Consider the following 22725-nt stretch of genomic DNA (forward strand, 5'->3'; position numbering starts at 1 on the left):
CCTATATTTTGTGGGTGGTTTTACATTTAAACAAAAGAAGGAACATTTTATTTTATTTTTCTTTTTTCTTTTTGATTTTGACCTTATTTTTCTTTTGGATTGTAGGTTCTCTCTAAGTAAGGCATATATTATGGAAGTTTGTGATGGAAAAATCTGTTCCTTCAAAGAAATAATGTAAGGAAAGATGGAGCCATTTCCCCACCATCTATTTACTTCTGGTTGTATTTCTGAGAGGGAGAAGAAACTGAGTTGAGCCATCCAAATTCTACTTCTCTCTCCTATAAGACTAATGATCTTGGCAGCAAGCTTTTGCAGGCTGAAGTCAGGATCTGATGTGTGATTGGGTCTGGAATCAGTGAGTGGACAAAGACATAATTCATTGCATGAAGATTATTAAAATGTTGTGATAAAGATTAGATCATTTTCTGGCCATGATCAGGTGGTCAATATGGAATTGTGAAACACTGTAAAATGGACTAATTTTTCTGAATATATAAATCTTGAAAATGAAGATATGCATATCTCAAGGGGAAGTTGCCCGTTCAGAAGCCAAATGACTAGAAACCAAGAGAATTGCCAATAACATGATGATGGCCATCAAAAGAAAACGGTCTCCCTGCTTGCATTGTTTTTAAGAGAATTTTCCCCTGATTGATGCAAGGAATTCCTTAACCCTAGAGGAACCAATGATAGGCCAGGCCGATCCAGTCAGATTCTTCCTTTTGAAAATTTGAGCTAGGAGACAGAATTTATGCAAGTTTGTGTCTGAGTCAAGGTAAGATAATTGTGATACCCAAAGAAAGGTTCCAAGACTGCCCCTGCTGAAGCCACGAGACTTTATGTAGCTGTGCAAATGGCCACATGCTGTAGATTGTGTGGCCCTGATACTGAGTTTTTCTCTCTCCACGACCTTTGCCATATAACTTTGCAATTTCTTTTAGGAAAAGTGCAGAGTATATTTCCCTTTCCTTTGATGTTGTTTGGCTATTTGACTTGCTTTGACCAAAAGAATGGGGTAGAACTGATGGTATTCCAGTTCTGAAGTGAGGCTTTAAGTGGCCTCACGTCTTCCAACTCACCCTGGTGTACCTTTTCTTTAGCAAGAAGAAGAGAATGTCCCAGCTTATTTTCTCATTAAAGGTATAAGAAAGACACCTGGAGCAGAGCTACCAAGATCAACAGGTACACTAGCATGAGAAATAGTCACTCCAGTCACTGTGACTTGAAGCAGAGCTGACTTGTAGAACCCAACTTGGAGCATTCAAACATCACCAACCCATAGGCTCCTAAGCAACTTAATAATACCGTTTAAATCATTGAGTTTTATAGTCATTTGTTGTGTAGCAATAGCTCATCACTAGATAACAAGTCATTAGTTCTGATCACCATTTTCTTGGATGCCGTGAGATCTGGTTCCTTCTACTACAGCATTTTTATGGAGCTACTTTGAGTGGATTTCTATTCCCTGAAAACATATTTTCTGCTTTGGGCAATCACAAAAGGACCTTTAGCCAAGTCTGTAGCAAAGAGGTATCTATCTACTGCTTGGATCTGATGGCCTAACACTGAGAGATGCCACAGAGAATGAGCAGCTTCTCCCTCAATTTCCAAATTCTCTTATGCCAATTGTCTTTAAGTAAGAAAAGTTGGAAAAAAGGAACAAAAAGCTGGGATCAAAACCATGTCTCTTAGTGAAGGATTTGCAGTAATGGAAGTCATACAGGTAATGGATAGGTCCAAAAGCCAATCTGGAACATGTCCTTCCCAGTATCAAGGGAATTTGGAAGCCAAATTCATAATTAGAAATTTCTTTGTGAACATGGAAATAGAATAATAGAAAGTCTACCGCAGGATTTAAATATTTAAAGATATCAAACCTGATTCACCAGCTCCATAATACCTGCAGTGGGGCCCAGTGTGCCTGAATCACTGGAGAGAACCCTGCATATCAGATGGCATTGCCAATGCCTATGCATATAACTGAAGTTACCTTCCTGCCTTAATGTTCTTCAGCCATGTTAATATCTTGAAGTTAGCGTTCTACCCTGAAACCATCTTTCTCTTTAGCATGACCTGTGTATGTCTCTTCTGATTGAATACATGTTGATCAAATTTGATTAAATTTCATACTCAAAGAGAGTTTATAATTTTTCTTTTTAAAACATATCTGGAAAGCATACTTCTATTGGCCCCAGAAAGTCTAGAGTGAAGCTATGATCAATTTTTATATAAATAACATTTATTGTTGAACTGCTCTGAAGATAACAATTTTACCTAATATTTCTTGCAAAATGTGGGGATTATTTTATCTCATAAGCAACCTAATATCTTGCTTTTTTTTTTTCTTTTCCTTCATGGTATTCTGAGTGTGGTAATAGAGTTGAAAGTGTTATTATGTAGAGGAATTCTGACCTCCTCCTTCGGGGCTGAGAGATCACACAGAGAGCAGGATGCACGGGGCCAGCGATCTGTTCTTGGTGGAGCTAATTGATAAGGAACATATTTTATGAATGAAGTTACAAGATAAAAACTGAGACTAATGAAATACCCCAATGACTCCAAAGTAATTAAGGAAGGCATTCCATACACTACCTCTAATTAGACACTGAGGCTGAGAATTCACAATTGACTTGATATTCTCCAGTGGTGCTGACCCCTTGTTTAATATGACAGCAACTGAGAATATTCATAACCAAGGAAAGTAAAACCTTCCTTCCAAGGTGACAATGGGCCATTTAAGTGAGGCTCGGGTGAGTACTAGGCAATGACAGACATAGAAATTTAACAGTCTCTATGTTTTTCAAAAGATTACTTGATCCAAACAAGTTTAAGAGATATTTTTAAAAATAATTTTTATAAAACAACTCTTTTCAGATTTTAGAAAAATGATTAAAAATAAGGTCACACAATATGACCTATTAAAAATGTGTTTACCTGTTTCCTCTCATCAGGCTTTTCTTCAGTTCTTCAATCTAGTCTTAGAGTTTCCCATAATCATTCTTCCTATAAAATATAATATTCTGAATTTGTGTCAGATCTTACCATCGAATAGTGCTTGTCCCTCACTTCTCATTTCTCTTTCAAAAGATTGTCTTTAAATTACCCTCACTGATGGGGATTAAGGAGGGCACGTGATGTGATGAGCACTGGGTGTTACATGCAACTGATAAATTATTGAACACTACATCTGAAATAAATGATGTACTATATGTTGGCTAATTGAATTTAAACAATAAATAAATAAATAAATAAATAAATAAATAAATAAATAAATAAATAAAAATTACCCCTAGAGATCTTCCTGTTTCTCAAAGATGTGGTGAAACTATTAGAAGCCAAAGAATAGATTTTAAGTCAATAGGTATTTATTAATTTGAGTATGTGATGTGTTACAACATATGAGAAAGCAGAAGAAAATTTAACCAGGTACCCACAATTTAGAATATTACAGTCTATTCTCAGAAATGAAACACACATACAAGACAGAGAAACTAACAGCATATGACAGAATATAATTATACATGGAACTGTGCACCAGACTTTGTTTTGCAGGTGTTTAAATGAGAGGAGAGGAACAAGGGCTAAAATACCTGGTAAGATTTCTGAGTGGGAGGAGGAACTCAGAGGGCAGGCAGAAGGTACTGATTTGGACAAGTAGAATGGGAAGTAGTGGGCAGCAAGTTGGGCGAATGCGCCAGAGAGAGCTTTCTCATGGGGTGTTCATGACAAAGGGAGAAAGGGATTATTGTTGCTTGTGGGTTTGTCGCCATCATTGGATCTCATGAAAACCAAGCCAAAATCATATATAATTACTTTACTTGCAATAAATCAGGACTGTTTGCCAGCTTATGAATAATTAGAGAGGGTAGGATGGAATACTTTCAAATCATTTTTAATCCTTCTTTAAATATTATTTATTTATTCATGAGTGACACAGAGAGGTGGAGACATAGGCAGAGGGAGAAGCAGGCTCCCTGTGGGGAGCCCTAAGCGGGACTCAATCCCAGGATCTGGGGATCACACCCTAAGCTGAAGGCAGACGCTCAATTGCTGAGCCACCCAGGAGTCCCAAATCCTTCTTTATTTAAAAAATCTTCCCTAGAGGTTCCTGGGTGGCTCAGTTAGTTAAGTATCTATCTTCGGCCCAGGTCATGATCCCGGGTCCCACATCGGGCTCCCTGCTCAGTGGGGAATCTGCTTCTCCCTTTCCCTCTTCCCTTGCCTCCTGCTTGTGCACTCTCTCTTTCTTTTTCATGTTCTCTCTCTCAAATAAATACATAAAATCTTTAAAAAAATAAAAATAAATTTAAAATCTCCCCTAAAGAGTAATAGAATCTTAGAGCAGACATAAATTGTGAGGGTTACTACTTAAAGATTCCTCTCAATGCAGAAACTTCTTCTGAACCACTGATGAGATGCTTGGGATCGATGAGCCCCTAATATGCTATGTAAGATTTTGTTTAATATACATATTTTTGCATAGAGAAGTTTTATAGTTCTGTTGTATTTCTTTTTTATTTATTTATTTTTTTTTATGATAGTCATACATAGAGAGAGAGAAAGGCAGAGACATAGGCAGAGGGAGAAACAGGCTCCATGCACCGGGAGCCCAACGTGGGATTTGATCCCGGGTCTCCAGGATCGCGCCCTGGGCCAAAGGCAGGCGCCAAACCGCTGCGCCACCCAAGGATCCCAGTTCTGTTGTATTTCTAAGGCCATTTGAAGCTCATGCACTTGTGATGAACACCCGGTATTGTATGGAAGTGTTGAATCATTAGATTGTACATCTGAAACTAATATTACACTGTATGTTAACTGGAATTTAAATACAAAGTTAAAAAAAAAAAAAACAAAAAACCTCAAGTCTTAGAAACCAGTGGTCTATAGCATCTTGGCCAGGTGGTCAACAAGAGATAATGACAAAGCTCACCACCATCAATTTAGCCAACTGTAATTTCAGCAGCTCCGCCTGTCCCTAAGTGCCCTGAGCCAGTCTCCCAGTCAGAGGTGGCATTTTGGCCCTAGTTATTGGGTACATATCTGAATCCAGGAGGGATGATTTAATTAGTATCCAGTCAAGATGAGACCCCAGTACACAATGCTCAGGTGTCTCTATCCACAGCATCAATAACTAATGCATAGTCCTCTGTCTGAAGGATATGAAGATTGAGTTATTTGCTTTTAACTCCCTCATAAAATGAAATTAAAATAAAGAATCAGACCTAGGAGAGCGACTTAACTCACAGAGCCTGGGATATATGCACAGCCTTGGAATGGTGATCAGCAGACAGCCCTGTTTCCACTCATCCTCTTTGCTTCACTGAGTAGATTTGGGAGGCATTTTTACTTTAGGTTCATAAGTTTCCTCCCTAATGAGGAGAAGCTGTTTAAAATGACGTGCTGATTTAGAGTTTTCTTTGACTTTCTTTTTTAACATGATATATTAGAATCCCCTTTCTACTCACATCTTTCAGAAGTGGTGCCAATAATGTGGGGGACAATAAATTATTCAAAGTGGGGGAGCCATATAACAAACAGGAAGCCAGCAGTTTATTAAAGATAGCTGCACACAAATGCGCATTTGCCAGCAATGTCGACAACAAATCAGAAATGATATATGACCTTTCTCACACGCCTGCAACATTTAATATCTTTGAAACACATTAAAGATGTCAAATGTTTAGACCACAATCTGAGAAGCAGTGAAAATATAGTATCAGTGTTTGCAAACAGGCTTAGAGCTGGGTCACAATTCCCTATGCCTGTCTTTTCCTAAAGGGTAAACATCCTTCACATATTTGTTTGCTAGTGTACTTTGCTTTGCAAAATAGTTCTGATCCTGAGGTGGTGTTTGTTAATCCAATCCCACTTTACCATAAACTAGAATTATCATTTCAGAGGCAGTTATACTTCATTTATGTTCAATTTCCGACTCGGGTAGGCTCCCATAATTCACATTTGTTTATCCTCCTCCCCCTGCCCTGTGTTTAATATTGAATGATTTATAAGGCATCTACTTTAAAGCATTGAAGAAACTTTCCTTTTAAGCTGATAATAGTGAATACCTTTTGGAAGTAAAATATTATTTTATTAATACTTTTGCTTTATAAGTTGGATTTTGGTTTGTGTCACTTTCAAAATTAATTTTATTATAAAATATAAATGCAGAATAACTAAATAGTATAAGGAACCCCATGTGCCCACCACCCAACCTCAACAATTATCAACTCATGATCAGTTGAGTTGATAACTCATAATATTTATTTTAATTTGAAACAAATATTAAACACAGAATGGTATCATTTAACTTGTAAATATGGGATGACTGGGTGGCACAGTGGTCGAGCATCTGCCTTTGGCTCAGGGTGTGATCCTGGGAGCTAGGATAGAGTCCCGCATCGGGCTCCCTGCATGGAGCCTGCTTCTCCCTCTGCCTGTGTCCTGCCTCTCTCTCTCTGTGTGTCTCTCATGAATAAATAAATAAAATCTTAAAAAAACAACTTGTAAATATTTTCGTGATATATCTCTGAAATAAAAAAAGATCAGTTCTTCCTCTATCTCTTTTATTTTTCCATGCATTTTATTTGTGCAAAAACCTGAAATGTTTGTCCTGTAGAATTTCCAAAAGTCCGTGTTTTGCTGTTTGAATCCATGTTTTAAAATGTATTTCTGTCCCATATTTCTTGTTAATTGACAGGTATGTAAGCTTGATTAGATTGATCCTTTTTTTTTTTTTTTTTGGACAACACTTCTTCATAGGTAATGCTACACGCTTCCATCAAAACCACATGTCTGCTTATCTTCCTGTGATGTTAGCAGCCATTGCTCTATCTGCAATTATAGATAGTATGGAAATCTTACAACTGTATACTTCCATTTCTCCTTTCCTGTCCTTTTGTGTTCTTGTTTTCAAATATTTTACTTCTACTCTAAAATATATTACTTTTGCTTTAAATATTTATTTTATTTTATTTATTTTATTTTTATTTATTTTTTAAAGATTTCATTTGTGTATTAGAGAGAGTGTGCACGTGTGAGCCCACAAGCAGGAGGAGGGGCAGAGGGAGAATCAGGCTTTCTACTGAGCAGAGAGCCCTACCTGGGGCTCATCCCAGGACCCTGGGGCCAGGACCCCAGCTGAAGGCTAACGCTTTACTGACTGAGCTACCCAGGTGCCCCTAAATAGTCAGTTGATCTCACTGAAATTCCTCTAATATTCCTTGTAGCACGAGTCTTCTGGTGGTGAATTTTTTTTTTTTAGGTTTTATATGTCTGAAGATTTTTATTTAATCTTTTATTTTTTTAAAGAAATTTCTTGGGTATAGAAGTCTTCGTTTACAATATATTATTTTAGACATTATTAAAGATTTTGTTCTGTTTTTGCTCACTTGAAATGGTTTCTGAAGATACCTCTGATCTCACTTTTACCTTTGGTACTTTGTACTTATTAAGACATTTTTAACCTGGCTGCTCTTAAGATTTAATTCTTTATTTCTGGCTTGAAGCAATTTGATGATGATGTGACTTGATATCATCATGAGTCTTATGCTTATGGTTCCTTGAGCTTAGATTTTTTTGGATTTATAGTTTCATCAAATTTGGAAAACTGGCTGCTGAAGTTCCTCGATTACTTATTGCAGCTATGTTAATGTTTTCCAGACTTTTCTCTTTGTGTTTTACTTTTGGTAGTTTTTATTGCCATGTTTCCAGTTTCACTAATCTATTGCTTTGCAATTTCTAATTTTCTTTTAATACTTTTTAGTATATTTTTATATTTAATTCACTTTACTGTGAAGAATTTTCTTTGGCATTTTTTGTGCGTGAGTCTGATGGTAAAGAATTCTGTGTCTGAGAATGTCTATTTCCTTTTCATTAAAAAAGCTTTTAATTTAGAAATAATTTCATACTTTTAGGAAATTTATAATAATATTAACAGAATAATTATCACTTTTTGTTACCATTTTGCCAAATTACTTTATCATTTGTGCTCTTTCTTTTCCCTTTATTCTTAAAATTTTCAGTGTGTGTTTCCTAAGATGAAAGATATTCCCTTGTATAACCAAAGAACAGTTACCTATTTGGGGAAATTGAACACTGATACAACCCTTTAATGTACTGTCCAAGTTCCAACTACTTTTAAAACATTTTCTGCCAAAAGAGAATCTAGTCAGGGTGCCAGGATTAGATTTGATGTTCATGTCTCTTGAGTATTCTTTAATATGAAATGTTTCTTGGCCATTTTTGTGTCTCAGTGTGTATGTTTTTAAGACATTAATGATTTTGGGGACTATCGTATTCTCCACTTTGGGTTTGGATGCTATCTTATCATGATTGTGTTTAGTTTATGCATTCCAAGCCACGGTATTACATAAGAGATGTGTCATTTTCAGAATATCATGTCTGAGATATATGGTGGCCATTTGTCCTCTCTCTGGTGGTGTTAATTTTGATCTACCAGCTCAGGTGTAGTTTGATTCTTCCAGTGCATAACTTCTATTTTTTCTCTTATAACTAATAGGAAAACCATAGCCCTGAAAATATCCTGATGATCCTAATATCTCATATTAGGTTTAGAATCACTTGATGATTCTTGCCTGAATTGACCTTTTGACAACTGCACATTAATTATTTTCCAACTTGAGTACATTTTATATATTTACCTATCAACCCTCTACATTGTATTATAAATGAGTTCCCTCTATCCTTTCCTCCCTCCGTCCCTCCCTTCCATCCTTCTTTTATTTCTTTTCTTCCTGCCTTCCTAATTCATTACTACAAGAAATTTTTGGGTTCCTATTTCTTTCTTCCAATATTTTATAATTTAATACTGACTTATTTGGGGCTCACATTGTTCCAAATTTGGTTAGGAGAACCCTTTTCAGTCTATCTCCTTTATCTGTGTTATTTTGCCTTCACTTTATACATTTTTTCACTGAACGTAGAATTCTGTTTTGAAAGTTTTTATTGTTTTAGTGCCTTATAAATGTTGTTATACTCTTTGACCTCTACTGTATCTGATGAGAAGTTTTCCATTCATAATGCTATTCTCCTGTAAGAAGAAGTGCAACTTTCTCTAGCTGCTTTCATAATATTTTATCTTTTGTTTTTAGCTTTTTGACTATGATATTCTTAGGTATAGTTTTCTTTGTGATTATCCTTCTTTGGGTTTGTTATAATTATTAGATTTGGAAGTTGAGGTTTTCTACACCATTTGGGAAATTTTCAGTTACTACTATTATTTTTCTACCCAATCTCTTTGTCTCCTAAGATTCTAATAACATGTGTCTTAGATAACTTGATACTGTCTTACAGGTTGCTAAGGATGTGTTAATATTTTCTTACTTGATTCTTTAAATTAGCTAATTTCTATTAATATATTTTTAAGTTTCTTGATTCTTAATTCTTTAGTCACCAATCACTCTTAATGCCATCTCGTGAAATTATTTATTTCAGTTATTATTCTTTGCATTCTAAAATTTCCATTTGGGTTTTCTTTTATAGTCCCCAGTGTATTTATTATCGAGACCATATTTTCATTTAGGCCTCTGGACATATTTATAAAAATGGCTTTAAAGTCCTTTTCTGCTGATTTCAACATGTGGAATCTTTCAGGATAAATTGCTACTGTTGGCTTTTTCTACCAATTTGGGTCATATTTTCTTGTTTCCTGACATGTCTAATGATTTTTTATATCATACTGGATATTATGTTTGATCTATTGTGGAGACCTTGGATTCTATCATCATCCTCTGAAGAGTGTCTAATTTTGTTCTAGCTGGCAGTTGACTAGACTCAAACTCCAAACTCTGTTCCATGTGATGGGTAGCATCCAGAATCTCTGCTTAGTTCATTCAGTATCCTACCTCTTGCTTTCCTTGGGTCCATGGCATTTCCCAAAATATGCACAGTTAGGGGTCAACAAAGGATTTGGGTAGAGTTTATATACAAGGATTGAGGCTCCTTTGCTTTACTGTGGCTCTTTTCTCTTTCCTCACTTTTGAAGTACTTTGGAAGCCCTAACCCATTCTAAGATGTCTCAAGTTAGTAACACTTTAACTTTCTGCCTGAGTTCCTGCCAACCTATGCTACACTTCCTGGGGAGATCTTTCAGGAGAAGAGCCATTAAATGCAAACCTTACCCCGGTTAGTTCTTTTACAAGTGACAGTCTCTGCCTGAGATACTTGGGCTGTTTTATTTTCGTGTACTTTATATTTTGTGGGGAATTTGTGATCATTTTGCATGGATGGATTAGTCCAGTGCAGGCTACTTTACCATTAAAAGAACTCTTACTTATCTTTTCAACCCACCCTAGTCAGGCTACTGTCACCTGCAGTGTACTAACACTGCTCTAAACAAGGCCATTGGTATTTTCCACATTGACAAAATTAGTGGTCATTTCTAGTCCTTATATTACTCAATGTATGTGTGGCATTTGACCATCGCATTTCTTTTCTCTCTCTCAACTTCACTAGATGTTAGGACACAATAATCTAGTCTACTTCTGTTTCACTGATTGCTACTTGGTGTCCTTCTCTTTACTTCACTCATATTATTACCTTAACATTTTGGAAGGCATCAGGGTTCAGACCTGCAGTTCCTTTGGTTCTCTATCCACAGCACTTCCAAGTTGACCTCATGTAGTACTATGGTTATAAATACTATGTAACATTTTCTTTTTTCTCTGACTGGATCTCTCCCCTGAATTCCAACATCAAATCTCACTATCTTCTTGAAATTGTTCCTTTGTGGTTTGTCAGGCAACTTAGACTCATCCCGTCTACGTATTAATATGTAAAATATTAAGTAAGAGTAAAATATTCTCTTCAGTTAAAATTAACTTTATTCATGCTGTTGCTTTGTCTTAATGCATAGATGATTGTAATTCTTTTTTTATGTGTGTAATTCTTTTTTTTTGTAATTCCTTTTTTAATTCAAGTTCTACATCAAGTGCACTTGAGAATTGTCTCTGCTTTACCTTCAGAATATGTTCAGACTCTGACCACTGTGTGCCACCTTCTATCTTACCAACCTCATTTAAAACATTATTAGCTTTTACTTGAATTACTTTGAGTACTTTCTTCTTCTGTCCTTGACCTGTTCTATTCTTAGAGTGCGTTATTCACCTAGTAGCCAGAGTAATATTTGTATTTACTTATTTATTTATTTATTTAAATTAAATTAATTAACATATAGTGTATTATTAGTCAGAGGTAGAGTTCAGTGATTCATCAGTTGTATATTACGCCCAGTGCTAATTACATCACATGCCCTCCTTAATGCCATCATCCTGTTATTACCCTATCCCCCCACCTCCTTCCTCTGCAGCTAAACCTCAATTTGTTTCCTATGGTTAAGAATCTCTTATGGTGTGTCCCCATCTTTGACTACATCTTGTTTTATTTTTCCCTCACTTCCTCTATGCTCCTTTGTATTGTTTCTTAAATCCCACATATGAATGAAATCATATGATAATTGTCTTTCTCTATTGACTTACTTTGCTTAGTATAATACCCTCTAGTTACATCCACATCATTGCAAATGGCAAGACTTCACTTTTTTTGATAGCTGAGTAATATTCCATTATATATATTGTACCATGTCTTCTTTATCCATTCATCTGTCAATGGACATCTGGGCTTTTTCTATAGTTTGTCTATTGTGGACATTGCTGCTATGAACATTGGAGTGCAGGTGCCCCTTTGGATCACTAAATTTGTATATTTGGGGTAAATACCCAGTAATACAATTGCAGGGTCATGGGATAGTTCTATTTTCAACTTTCTGAGGAACCTCCATACTGTTTTCCAGAGTGACTATACCAGCTTGCATTCTCACCAGCAATATAAGAGGGTTCTCCTTTCTCCACATCCTCACCAACATTTGTTGTTTCCTGACTGGTTAATTTTAGCCATTCTGACTGGTATAAGGTGATATTTCTTTTTTTTTAAAATTTTTTATTGGTGTTCAATTTACTAACATACAGAATAACCCCCAGTGCCCGTCACCCATTCACTCCCACCCCCCACCCTCCTCCCCTTCTACCACCCCTAGTTCGTTTCCCAGAGTTAGCAGTCTTTATGTTCTGTCTCCCTTTCTGATATTTCCCACACATTTCTTCTCCCTTCCCTTATATTCCCTTTCACTATTATTTATATTCCCCAAATGAATGAGAACATATAATGTTTGTCCTTCTCCGACTGACTTACTTCACTCAGCATAATACCCTCCAGTTCCATCCACGTTGAAGCAAATGGTGGGTATTTGTCATTTCTAATAGCTGAGTAATATTCCATTTTGATTTGTATTTCTCTGGTACCGAGTGATGCTGAGAATTTTTTCACATGTTTGTTGGCCATTTGTATGTCTTCTTTGGATTAATGTCTGTTCATATCTTCTGCTCATTTCTTGACTATTGTTCAACATACTACTAGAAGTCCTAGCCCCAGCAATAAGAGAACAAAAAGAAATAAGAGTCATTTGAATAGGCTAAGAAGAAGCCAAGCTCTCCACCTTTGCAGATGACATAGTACTCTATGTGGAAAACCCAAAGACTCTATTCCAAATTTGCTAGAACTCATATAGGAATTCAGCAAAGTGGCAGGATACAAAATCAATGCTCAGAAATCAGTTGCATTTCTATATACTAACAATGAGATGGAAGAAAGAGAAATTAAGGAATCAATCCCATTTACAATTGCACCAAAACCCATAAGATCCTTAGGAATAAACCTAACCAAAGAGATAAAGGATCTGTACTCTGAAAACTATAAAACACTCATGAAAGAAATTGAGGAAGACACAAATAAATGGAAAAATTTTCTATGCTCATGGATTAGAAGAACAAAATTGTTAAATTGTCTATGCTTCCCAGAGCAATTTATACATTCAATGCAATCCTTATCAAAATACCATCAATATTTTCCACAAAGCTGGAACAAATAATACTAAAGTTTGTATAGAATCAGAAAAGATCCCAAATAGCCAAAGGAATGTTGAAAAAGGAAACTGAAACTAGAGGCATCACAATTCCAGACTTCAAGTTGCATTACAAAACTGTGATCATCAATACAGTATGGTCCTGGCACAGAAACTGATACATAGAACAGAATGGAGAACCCAGCAATGGACCTTCAACTCTATGGTCAACTAATCTTTGACAAAGCATGAAAGAATAACCAATGAGAAAAATGAAAGTCTCTTCAGCAAATAGTATTGGGAAAATTGTATAGCCACATGCAGAAGATGGAACTGGGCCATTTTCTTACACCATACACAAATATAAACTCAAAATGGACAAAAGACCTGAATGTGAAAAAGGAATCAATCAAAATCCTAGAAGGGAACACAAGAAGCAACCTCTTTGACCTTGGCTATAGCAACTTCTGGCTAGACATGTCTCCAAAAGCAAGGGAAACAAAGTAAAAAATGAGCTATTGGGACTTCATCAAGATAAAAAGCTTTTGTACAACAAAGTAAACAGTTGACAAAACCAAAAGACAACCTACAGAATGTAAAAGATATTTGCAAATGACATATCAGATAAAGGGTTAGTATTCAAAATCTATAAAGAACTTACCAAACTCAGCACCCAGAGAACAGAGGAATATTCATACTATTTATACAACCTAACTTATTTATGTCACCAGTTTGCTTCAAACTTCCAGTGGCTAGCATCTCTGTCTCACCCAGAATGAAGCCTAAAGTCTTTCCCATTACCAAGAAGTACCTTTGTGATTTTCTCTCCCTGACCATCTCTCTGATCTCATACCCAACTTCTTTATACCACATTCCTTGTGCTGCAGCTACCCTGGTTTCCTTGCTGTACCTTTGCACTTGGTCTCCCTTCTGATTTGAACACTCATTCCCTAACATCTGAGTGATTTGTTTCCTCATTCATTGAGATGTCTGCTTATATGTTACCCTATTAGGGAGGACTTCCCTGTTCTTCCTATTTAAAATAGCACCACTACCTTCACTATTCTTTTTTACCTTACCTTGTTTTATAAAGATTCGTATCATTGATATTGGCAATGGTTTCTTAGATATGACACCAAAAGTACAAGCAACAAAAGCAAAAATAGACCAGTGGATCTATATCAGACTAAAAAGTCTGCATAGAAAAAAGAAACAATCAACAGACTGAAAATGCACCTACAGAATAAGGAAAGTGTTGGCAAGCCAAAATCTGATAAGAGGCTAATATCCAAAATATATAAGGAAGTCCTGCAACCCAATAGCAAAATCCTCAAATAACCCAGTCGAAAAATGGACAAAGGATTTGGATGGATGTTTTTCCAAAGAAGATATACAAGTGGTTGACAGATATGAGAAAAAATGCTCAACATCACTAGTGAGCAGGGAAAAGTACATCAAAATCACAGTAAGAAATCACCTCATACTTGTAAGGATGACTATTATCAAAATTACAAAATATAACAAGTGTTGGTGAGAATATAGAGAAATTACAACTTGTACACTATTGACGGGGATGTAAATTGTTGCATAGAAATGTAGAAACAGTATGGCGGTTCCTCAAAAAACTTAAGGTAGAACTACCATATGACCCAGCAGTATCACTTCTGGGTATACATTCAAAAGAATTGAAATCCGGGTCTTGAAGAGATATCTGCACCCCCATGTTCATTACAGCATGATTCACAGTACCCAAGATTTGGAAACAACCTAGATGTCCTTCAATGGAAGAGTGGATTTTTTAAAAAGTGATGTATACACACAATGGAGTATTATTCAGCTTTAACAAGAAGGAAATCCTGCCATATATGACAAAAAGATGAACCTGGAGGACATTACACTAAGTGAGATAAGACAGTCATAGGAGGACTAATACTACATGATTCTACTTCTATGAGGTATCAAAATAAATTCATAGAAATAGAGGGATTAATGGTAGTTGCCAGAGACTGGAGGGAGGCAGAAATTATGAGTTATTATTCATGAGTATGGTTTTAGTTATATAAGATGAATCAGCTCTAGAGATGTGTTGTACAACATAGTGCCCAAACTTAATAAAAATATTTTTATTGAGCTCTTGAGATATGTTGTTTGTTTAATGTCTGTCTTTTCAGAAACAAAAAATGTAAGCTCCCTAATCACAGACATTAGGTCTTTTATGTTCATTGCTATACATTCAATAGCTCAATCAGTGCCTCTACCATAGTGGGTGTTCAATAACATTTGTGGAATGGATGAATATAGTGAAAGGGGGCATAGTGCACTTTAGGAAATGAAAGAGGTCTGGTAACAGATATTGATGTTAGGGGAACTAGTGAGTTAGGCAGCAGCCAGACTGTACAGAATTTTGTAGACCATAAGGATTTTTTAAAAGCACTATGTGTAGTCACTGGAGTATTTTAAGCAGATAGACTGATGTGATCTGATTTAAGTTTTGAAAAAAGTCACTCTGATCTGCAAAGTGTATGATCACTAGGGAAATTTTCTCAGCCCCAGACTAATTAAATCAGACCCTCTTGTGTTGGACCCCAGGTCTCAGTGGTGCTAAAGTCTTTCAGGTGATTCCAAGGCACAGCCAAGATTGGAAACTAGCAGGTTTGGGTAAGGTTCCTGAGAAAGCTGGATGAACAAGATTCAAAACACAGGTGGAGAGATTTCTGGTTTCAACCTAGTTTCATTAAGAGTTTGGAGTCATTCCTCTTGTTCTTAAAATGAGAAAAAGCTATACAAGTTGAAATCAATAACTTTCTTGGATCAATAAGAGAACTAATGTTTTGGGGAAACCACTTCCCTGAAATCTGAAGAGTCAGATGCATCTGAAGAGATACCTCAGCTGAGATCCGCTTACCTGGAGAAGCCACTGGGAGTGTAAACTGGTAGGAACATGTAAATAGTAATTTTGACAAATTGTCTATGTCTGGACTAGCATGAGAGTGAGAAGCTTCTGTCATGAGGAGCTTCATAGTCTTCCAGGATTTTCCTTCAGGAAGCCTTTCAGTTTTTCATGGGGGGATCTGAGAAAGCTCCTTACAGTCAGTAAGACAAGGACGGGGGAAGGAAGAGTAGTCATGGTACCTTTTTCCAAGCAAAGGTCTAATCTCTAGGGTGGAAGACTTTACCAGAGGGTAATTCTGAAATCTTATCCCGGCTTGGAGAAGGGAACTCTGCCCCTCTGCCCTACTTCAACCTTCCTATCTCACTCTAAAAATAAATAGATAAATAAATAAATAAATAAATAAATAAATAAATAAAAGATAGATAGATAGATAGATAGATAGATAGATAGATAGATAGATAGATAGTCCGGTCAGCAGGGGAATGGGTTTCAAGGAATTAGACTGGGATCCTTGGAGCTAGGATAAAGACTAAGGGATGTAGGGACAAAATTCCACTCGTGGAGGAGGGACAGACATTTTCTGAACTCCACATCCAGACTCACTAAAGACTGGGCCTCAGAAGGCTATAGGACACCCCCTTCTCCATACCTTACTACCGACTGACAAACTTTCAGTAATAATGACAGTGAAGGCACCTGGATAGCTTAGTCAGTTAAGTGTGCAACTCTTGATTCAGCTCAGGTCATGATCTCAGGGTCATGGGATTGAGTCCCGCATCAGGCTCTGCACTCAGCATGGAGCTTGCTTGTTCTTATCCTCTGCTCCTTTCCCTGTTTGCTCTCTCTCTTTCTCTCTCTCTTTCTTTCTCTCTCAACTAACTAACCAAATAAAATGTTTGAAAAAAAAAAACAGATGAGAGGGAACACATTATCATGAACTACTTATTGAGTACCTATTATGTTTTGAATTCTGTTCTATACCAGATATCTTATATAACTTCAATGTCCCTTTCAGTAAGTTTTTTAAAACGTCCATTTTATATTTAAGGAAGTGGAAGCCCAGAGAAATAATTAAATACACAGAACTGGTAAGAGATACATATCCCATAACAACTCATGTCACTTTTTTTAACTTCATTCTCCAATCCATTGCTTGTTCTACTACACTGTGTTGTTTAACATCATTTCAAAATGTGGCAAAATTTAGAAGTAGCAGAAAGAACAGAAATGGGTCCTGAAATGGAGGAAAAGCTTTTATGGGACAATTATTATTATTGCAGGTGTTTTACTTGGTGTTTTCTATCTAAATAATATTTAAATCTAGATATTTTCTATATATATGGGGATGAGACTATTTGCAAAGCCAATTGTCAGGGAATTCCTACCAGAATTAACTGGTGTTGTGGTTTTTCACACCAATGTCTGGAGCATCATTGAGGTGCCAGAATAATAAGTATTATGCAACAAAATTTTGATTTTAAGACTCATGTTTCGTCTTCAAATTTTAGCAGCTTGAAAGCTGAGATGCATCTTATTATGTCAAGAGAAACTTTCCAGTGGCCAAGCAAAGGAGTAAGGTATGGTGACATTTTTTTTTTATTGCCTAAGTTAATAAAAGCTTAGTCCATTTTGGAGGTAACTCTTTACCTAATTTGCACTTAGTTAAATAATTTGCATGGCAACATAATATTCCATTGGTTTAAATGTAAATTTGGATCCTTAATGATTGCTTTTAATACCTTTAAAAGATTATATTACAAAAAAAAACTGAAAATAAAGTTATTGTGACTATGGAAGATTTCTTACCAAATCCCAGAAAGTGCAATTAAGGGCAATGAAAATTGCTAACTCTTTTAGAATAGATCATGTAATTTGGAAAGCTTGAGAGAAAGATTTGACCAAGTGCATTGAGAAGGACTCTGACATAGGACCTGAACTACTATTTTGTTGAAAGTTTCCAGCCAGCTTGTAAACAAAGCTGTTTAGCTCCCAGCACTATAAAACAAATTAAGAAAACTAGTTAAACAAACCAAACAAATCATTGACCAGATAGTCAATGCATAAGTAAGTAAATGCTTAAATGTATGCTGTCAATTGTAGAGGAGCTAAAATGGCCCTAATGGAGAGAGAATTTATGACTTGGGGAGTGAGGAAGAGATAGAGATAGAACTCCCACCAGGGATACTCAAAAATAATATAAGATTTCACTAATGCTACACAAATGTCATACAAAAGAGGTTCCAGAGAAGTCTTTTTATGTTATGGGTACTAATTTATGTAGGACTTGAAAAAGGAAAAGTTATGCATAATAGTAATCAGGGGGGATCTCTCAAGAACAGGAAAAGTATTGAAAGATGGTATGAATCTGAAGATGTTGAAGAGTTAGGGATGGGGACTACTTGTTACATGAACCTTTCTCTTCCACACAACGGGTGCCCATGACAGTGTCTTCCACATAGTGGCAGTAAAGAAGTGTTTGAATAGCTTGAAAAACTGAAGGATGACACCTCTTAATGGATATAGAATGTTTAGGGTCATGGAAGAGCATTAAAAAAAGCCTGACAGAGACCTTCTCACTCTTCCCACATCCACTCCAGATACATTCTCGGAATCAGCACCATCCTATTTTTAAACATTTCATTTGTCAGCTTTTTATTATTAAAAAAAAATGTCCAATTTGCTTAAAGCACCTCAGGCAAAGTATGATCAAATTCATGGATGACAGTGACATTGAATAAGAATGGACAGGGACAGAAAAACAAGGGCCCATTAAAATGGACCTATGGATAAAGAAGACTCTCAGCTCTATACCACATCCAGGGTTTAGTGAAATAAAACCAGAAACAATCATAGACTGATTCAGTATCAACCTCAGAGGCCATGCTTTTACAGCCTAAGGGACTGAATTGTGCTAAGACTAGACCATGAATTCCCAGGGCATTTTCTGAATAATCATCTTATGTCCACATGGTATCTCAGCTTAAACTATTTCCCTCAAGAATGTGTCAGGAAAGGAATGGTCCTTGACATTCTTTTGTGGAAATGTTACCTCAAGCACACATAGATTTAGATGATTTTAAATCGGGGTTGTTTGTATTCTGAGAGTGAGTACAGCTGTGACATATATGATAATTGGGAAATGAAGAAAACAAAAGAGATCCCACATGGTTTCCTATAGCATGTAACAAGTATTTGTCTATTACATGAGCCAGCTATCTGAGCATGACAAATTCTTTCAATATGGTAGCCATAAAATGAAGTAGTAACAAGGAGCCAGGACACAGTCTGATATGCTGTGAAATTGGGAAACCAAGTCCAGGGAAATCCAGAAATGTTAGGTTAAAAATCCTGTTTCTACAAGTGAGTTGTCACATGTAAGCAAGGTTGATATTTCTTTAGTTCTTTAAGATTGAGGTTATTGGAGGGGTGACTGGGGAGAAGGCAAGGCAAATGAGCTAGCAGTATAGAAGGTAATTCTAGCTGGAATTCTTGAGGGCTTTTTAAGATTCATAGGCCTGTCCCTATGGGTGTACCTATCTCCTTAAAGATTTTAGTTTTTTTAAAAAAATTATTCATGAGAGACACAGAGACAGAGGCAGAGACACAGACAGAGGGAGAAGCAGGATCCCTGTGGGGAGCCCAATGCAGGACTTGATCCCAGGATCCTGAGATTATGACCTGAGCCAAAGGCAGACGCTCAACCACTGAGCCACCCAGGTGCCCTGGTGTACCTATCTTCTTGAAGAAACACCAAACAGTTGGGAGGCCCCAGAGACCAGAGGTCATAATTAAGCCTTTTGGCAGTCTGGATGAAAAAGTAGAAGGCAGGAAATGATGAAAGCCACAGAAGGGTATGCCGCACCTGATAGGGAACCAAAAGAGGAGACCAAATGGTAGAGACACCACCATTTACAAGTTTCTGCCAGGCATTTCCAGCAAAGGGTTCTAGAGCAGTTGGACATTTATTGGGTGGGGGATGTGGTGGAGAGACAAAAAGGAAAAAAATAAAAGACCCTTGATCTAAATTTTACACCTTAAAAAAATTAACTCAAAATGGATCATGGACCTATATGTAAAATGTAAAGTTATAAGACTTTTAGAAATAGAAAATATTTGGACTCTAGAGCTGGGCAAAAAAAAACTCAGACAGGCACCAAAAGCACAGACCATAAAAGGAAAAATTGATAAATTAGGCATTAACTAAAATTAAAAGTTTTTCTCTGTAAAGACCATGTCAACAGCATGAAAAGATAGGCTACAGTCTGCAAAAAAATTTTACAAATCACATATCCAATAAATAATTCATATTTAGAATATATAAGTAAATCTAAAAGCTAATCAGTGGTGATCCCTGGTTGGCTCAGAGGCTTAGAGTCTGCCTTCGGCCCAGGGCATGATCCTGGAGTGCCGGGATCGAGTCCCACATCAGGCTCCCTGCATGGAGCCTGCTTCTCCCTCTGCCTGTGTCTCTGCCTCTCTCTCTCTCTCTCTCTCTCTCTGTCTCTCATTAACAAACAAATAAAATCTTTAGAAGTTTTTTTTAAAAAATAAATAAAAGCTAATCAGTTAAGAAAAACCCCAAACATTTCAATTATAATATGGGCAAAAGACATGAACAGACATTTTATCAAAGTGAGTAAGAAGTAACAAGCACATGAAAAGTTATTCACCAACATTTGTCATGAGGGAAATATAAATTAAAACCACAGTGCAATATAATATACTAGGTACCTATTAGAATAGCCAATATTTAAAAAATATATAGTGACAACATCAAATTCTTGCAAGGATATAGAGAAACTGGTTCACCCATAATTGCTAGTGTCAATATATAAAATATTACAACCACACAGGAAGACAGTTTGGCAATTTTTTATAAAACCAAACATGCAAATATCATACAGCTTAGAAATTACACTTGCGGGCGGTTGTCCCAGAGAAATTAAAACTTACACTCACATCTGTACATGGATGCACATTTGTAATAGTCAAAACTTGGAAATGACCCAAAAGTCCTTCACCAGATGAATGATTACACAAATTATGGTGCATTCATGCTATGGAATACATCTCAGCAATAAAAAGGAACAAAATATTGATTCATGCAAAAACTTAGATGAATTTCCAGAGAATTATCCTTTGCAAAAAAAAAAAAAATTCCCGAAGATTGCATACTGTATAATTTTATTTATATAACACTCTTGAAAGTATAAAATTGTAAGAATGGGGAATAGATTAGTGGTTGTCAGAGATTAGAGATAAAGATTGGGAGAGGGTGGGGAAGCAGTATGTATGGCTATTAAAGAGCAATAAAAGGATTCTTGTGGTTGTAGAAATGTTCATCTTGAGTGTATCAATGTCAACATCATCGTTGTGATATTGTACTCTAGTTTTGCAAGAGCTGTGTAAAGAATCAAGAGAGCTGTCTAGTATTTTTTAAAACTGCATGTAGATCTATTATTATCACAACATAAAAGTTCAATTTAATCAATGTATCATATCCTTTCAAAAGTCCACATCATATATAAGTTAGCTAGATATAGTGATATAGAGAGAAATGGATCTGAGGAGGTAGTTGGACTTTATTTTCTAGTTGCAGAATGGCTTCAAAGTATTTTAAGCACAGGAATACTATGGTCAGATTTTCAAAAATTCTGATATGGTTAACATACAATGTTCTATTAGTTTCAGCCCTATAATTTAGTAATTCAACAATTCTATACATCACTCGGTACTTATCATAAGTATACTCTTTAATTCGCATCACCTATTTCACCCCCACCTCCCCTCTGGTAACTATCAGTCTGTTCTGTATAGTTAGGAGTCTGTTTCTTGGTTTCTCTTTTTCATTTGTTCGTTTTGTTTCTTAAATTCTACATATGAGTGAAATCAGATGATATTTGTCTTTCTCTCACTGAGTTATGTTACCTAGTATACTCTTTAGCTCTATCCATATTGTTGCAAATGCCAAGATTTCATTCTTTTTGATGGTTGAATAATATTTCATTGTATGTATATGCCATATTTTCTTTATCTATTTGTCAATTGATGGATACTTGGGCTACATTCATAATTTGGCTATTGTAAATAATACTGTAATAAATATTGGGGTACAGGTATTTGTGTTTTAGAAAAGTCGTGGTTTTTCTATGTGATGTGGATTTGAAGTGGTGGGGTCTTTAGGGCTTGGGTGGGGACATCTGAGAGACTGACACCAGATAGAGAGTGATGGTTACCAAATGGGAGAAACATAAGGGACTAGTCTACAAGGCAGGAACACCACGGGTGGTGAGGTGGGAAAACAGGAACACACAGGTGGTGGATCAATAGTGTGTTATGGCTGGAGTGATTTGAGGCAAGTCTTGGACAAAGAAGAGCAGGAATCAAGAACTATCTCCAGTCTTCAGTCACTAGAGGCATGGTGGAGCTTTCACTGATGAGGCTTCAGGAAAGCAATTGTTAGGGGTGGGGAGCTGTAGGAAGCAGGGTCTAGTTGAGTTATCTACTGCTCAGTCATTTCACAGCCCCTATGCCCCCCATTATGTTTTCTCTTGGGGAAATTGTAGTCCGGAATTAGTGAAGTCATGGGTCTAGCATATATACCTTAACTTTCTAATTCCATGAATTTGAATTCTCAAAAGAAATATCATACTAATTGTCCAGAAATTCCATCATCCCAAGAAGAGATCTATTTTTCACCATTTGTGAAATTAGATGTAAGCAACCATCCCTAACCACATGACTGCTCTCTAAATTTTAGGAAGCAGTTGAGAGTACCGTATTCATTGTGAGCCCACTCAACTAGCAAAGGACTCTACCCTGAGGAGGTGTTCAGGGTGAATGTGGTGAGGAATAGGTCCACCTCCATTACGAAGCTCTGACTCAAACAGGATCCATCCAGATTGTGGCATCCCAT

The 22725-nt window shown here is 36.5% G+C and overlaps 1 long non-coding RNA gene across 1 annotated transcript in view; it reads left to right on the plus strand.

The window, feature by feature from the left end:
• LOC140601663 (uncharacterized) overlaps window positions 1-22725 on the plus strand; it is a 158933-nt gene that overhangs the window by 100233 nt on the left and 35975 nt on the right. The window contains exon 3 of the long non-coding RNA XR_012004661.1: window positions 17318-17386. This is a non-coding gene — a long non-coding RNA (uncharacterized lncRNA). The remainder of the gene's footprint in view (window positions 1-17317; window positions 17387-22725) is intronic.

The sequence above is a fragment of the Canis lupus genome, chromosome 12 (assembly GCF_048164855.1).
Source record: "Canis lupus baileyi chromosome 12, mCanLup2.hap1, whole genome shotgun sequence".
In the NCBI taxonomy this organism is placed as follows: Eukaryota; Metazoa; Chordata; class Mammalia; order Carnivora; family Canidae; genus Canis; species Canis lupus.